The sequence below is a fragment of the Brachycentrus maculatus genome, unplaced genomic scaffold (assembly GCF_059751285.1).
Source record: "Brachycentrus maculatus isolate JH-2025_06_01 unplaced genomic scaffold, ASM5975128v1 h1tg001317l, whole genome shotgun sequence".
Taxonomy (NCBI): domain Eukaryota; kingdom Metazoa; phylum Arthropoda; class Insecta; order Trichoptera; family Brachycentridae; genus Brachycentrus; species Brachycentrus maculatus.
Window position 1 is genome coordinate 18316 of NW_028281981.1, and position 4185 is coordinate 22500.

Here is a 4185-nt window from a genome sequence, read left to right on the forward strand (position 1 = left end):
GTCGCGAGCTCGATCCGGGCCATTCCCGACGAGCCATCGAGAGGGTCGAATTAATGTCAGACGGCGAGGCATTTGGCAACCTTAAGCTGATCATAGCTACTCCCGCCGTTCACCCTTCCTTGTGTTATATTATGTATTAATAACTCCTCGTATAATATTATATATTAACTCCCACTCGTAGTACCCGCGCAGTGTGGGGTACGCGCGGCCGCTTGACCGCGTCGCGAGCTCGATCCGGGCCATTCCCGACGAGCCATCGAGAGGGTCGAATTAATGTCAGACGGCGAGGCATTCGGCAACCTTAGGCCGATCTTAGCTACTCCCGCCGTTCACCCTTCTCATTAATAACCTTATATTGATTAATTGATTTATTCAATTAATAATATTATCTATTGTAAATAATCCATCACTCCGACTCTCTGTTATCTCTCACATGAATAAACAATCACTCGTACTCCCCGACGAATGTCAGACGGCGAGGCATTAAGCCGTTCATAGCTACTCCCGCCGTTCACCCTTCCTTGTGTTATATTATGTATTAATAACTCCTCGTATAATATTATATATTAACTCCCACTCGTAGTACCCGCGCAGTGTGGGGTACGCGCGGCCGCTTGACCGCGTCGAGAGCTCGATCCGGGCCATTCCCGACGAGCCATCGAGAGGGTCGAATTAATGTCAGACGGCGAGGCATTCGGCAACCTTAGGCCGATCTTAGCTACTCCCGCCGTTCACCCTTCTCATTAATAACCTTATATTGATTAATTAATTTATTCAATTAATAATATTATCTATTGTAAATAATCCATCACTCCGACTCTCTGTTATCTCTCACATGAATAAACAATCACTCGTACTCCCCGACGAATGTCAGACGGCGAGGCATTAAGCCGTTCATAGCTACTCCCGCCGTTCACCCCTCCTTATATAATATTTATATATATATATATATATATATATATATATATATATATATATATATATATATATATATATATATATATATATATATATATATACATTATCTAAACGAACAAACACTCCGACTCGTAGTACTCGCGCAGCGTAGGGTACTCGCGATTGCCGCGCGTCGGCGTCGCTTGACCGCGTTCAGAGCTCGATCCGGGCCTTGTCCGACGAGCCATCGAGAGGGTCGAATTAATGTCAGACGGCGAGGCATTTGGCAACCTTAAGCTGATCATAGCTACTCCCGCCGTTCACCCTTCCTTGTGTTATATTATGTATTAATATCCTCGTATAATATTATATATTAACTCCCACTCGTAGTACCCGCGCAGTGTGGGGTACGCGCGGCCGCTTGACCGCGTCGCGAGCTCGATCCGGGCCATTCCCGACGAGCCATCGAGAGGGTCGAATTAATGTCAGACGGCGAGGCATTTGGCAACCTTAAGCTGATCATAGCTACTCCCGCCGTTCACCCTTCCTTGTGTTATATTATGTATTAATAACTCCTCGTATAATATTATATATTAACTCCCACTCGTAGTACCCGCGCAGTGTGGGGTACGCGCGGCCGCTTGACCGCGTCGCGAGCTCGATCCGGGCCATTCCCGACGAGCCATCGAGAGGGTCGAATTAATGTCAGACGGCGAGGCATTCGGCAACCTTAGGCCGATCTTAGCTACTCCCGCCGTTCACCCTTCTCATTAATAACCTTATATTGATTAATTAATTTATTCAATTAATAATATTATCTATTGTAAATAATCCATCACTCCGACTCTCTGTTATCTCTCACATGAATAAACAATCACTCGTACTCCCCGACGAATGTCAGACGGCGAGGCATTAAGCCGTTCATAGCTACTCCCGCCGTTCACCCCTCCTTATATAATATTTTATATATATATATATATATATATATATATATATATATATATATATATATATATATATATATATATATATATATATATATATATATATATATATATATATATATATATATATATATATATATATATATATACATTATCTAAACGAACAAACACTCCGACTCGTAGTACTCGCGCAGCGTAGGGTACTCGCGATTGCCGCGCGTCGGCGTCGCTTGACCGCGTTCAGAGCTCGATCCGGGCCTTGTCCGACGAGCCATCGAGAGGGTCGAATTAATGTCAGACGGCGAGGCATTTGGCAACCTTAAGCTGATCATAGCTACTCCCGCCGTTCACCCTTCCTTGTGTTATATTATGTATTAATAACTCCTCGTATAATATTATATATTAACTCCCACTCGTAGTACCCGCGCAGTGTGGGGTACGCGCGGCCGCTTGACCGCGTCGCGAGCTCGATCCGGGCCATTCCCGACGAGCCATCGAGAGGGTCGAATTAATGTCAGACGGCGAGGCATTTGGCAACCTTAAGCTGATCATAGCTACTCCCGCCGTTCACCCTTCCTTGTGTTATATTATATATTAATAACTCCTCGTATAATATTATATATTAACTCCCACTCGTAGTACCCGCGCAGTGTGGGGTACGCGCGGCCGCTTGACCGCGTCGCGAGCTCGATCCGGGCCATTCCCGACGAGCCATCGAGAGGGTCGAATTAATGTCAGACGGCGAGGCATTTGGCAACCTTAAGCTGATCATAGCTACTCCCGCCGTTCACCCTTCCTTGTGTTATATTATGTATTAATATCCTCGTATAATATTATATATTAACTCCCACTCGTAGTACCCGCGCAGTGTGGGGTACGCGCGGCCGCTTGACCGCGTCGCGAGCTCGATCCGGGCCATTCCCGACGAGCCATCGAGAGGGTCGAATTAATGTCAGACGGCGAGGCATTTGGCAACCTTAAGCTGATCATAGCTACTCCCGCCGTTCACCCTTCCTTGTGTTATATTATGTATTAATAACTCCTCGTATAATATTATATATTAACTCCCACTCGTAGTACCCGCGCAGTGTGGGGTACGCGCGGCCGCTTGACCGCGTCGCGAGCTCGATCCGGGCCATTCCCGACGAGCCATCGAGAGGGTCGAATTAATGTCAGACGGCGAGGCATTTGGCAACCTTAAGCTGATCATAGCTACTCCCGCCGTTCACCCTTCCTTGTGTTATATTATGTATTAATAACTCCTCGTATAATATTATATATTAACTCCCACTCGTAGTACCCGCGCAGTGTGGGGTACGCGCGGCCGCTTGACCGCGTCGCGAGCTCGATCCGGGCCATTCCCGACGAGCCATCGAGAGGGTCGAATTAATGTCAGACGGCGAGGCATTCGGCAACCTTAGGCCGATCTTAGCTACTCCCGCCGTTCACCCTTCTCATTAATAACCTTATATTGATTAATTGATTTATTCAATTAATAATATTATCTATTGTAAATAATCCATCACTCCGACTCTCTGTTATCTCTCACATGAATAAACAATCACTCGTACTCCCCGACGAATGTCAGACGGCGAGGCATTAAGCCGTTCATAGCTACTCCCGCCGTTCACCCCTCCTTATATAATATTTTATATATATATATATATATATATATATATATATATATATATATATATATATATATATATATATATATATATATATATATATATATATATATATATATATATATATACATTATCTAAACGAACAAACACTCCGACTCGTAGTACTCGCGCAGCGTAGGGTACTCGCGATTGCCGCGCGTCGGCGTCGCTTGACCGCGTTCAGAGCTCGATCCGGGCCTTGTCCGACGAGCCATCGAGAGGGTCGAATTAATGTCAGACGGCGAGGCATTTGGCAACCTTAAGCTGATCATAGCTACTCCCGCCGTTCACCCTTCCTTGTGTTATATTATGTATTAATAACTCCTCGTATAATATTATATATTAACTCCCACTCGTAGCACCCGCGCAGTGTGGGGTACGCGCGGCCGCTTGACCGCGTCGCGAGCTCGATCCGGGCCATTCCCGACGAGCCATCGAGAGGGTCGAATTAATGTCAGACGGCGAGGCATTCGGCAACCTTAGGCCGATCTTAGCTACTCCCGCCGTTCACCCTTCTCATTAATAACCTTATATTGATTAATTGATTTATTCAATTAATAATATTATCTATTGTAAATAATCCATCACTCCGACTCTCTGTTATCTCTCACATGAATAAACAATCACTCGTACTCCCCGACGAATGTCAGACGGCGAGGCATTAAGCCGTTCATAGC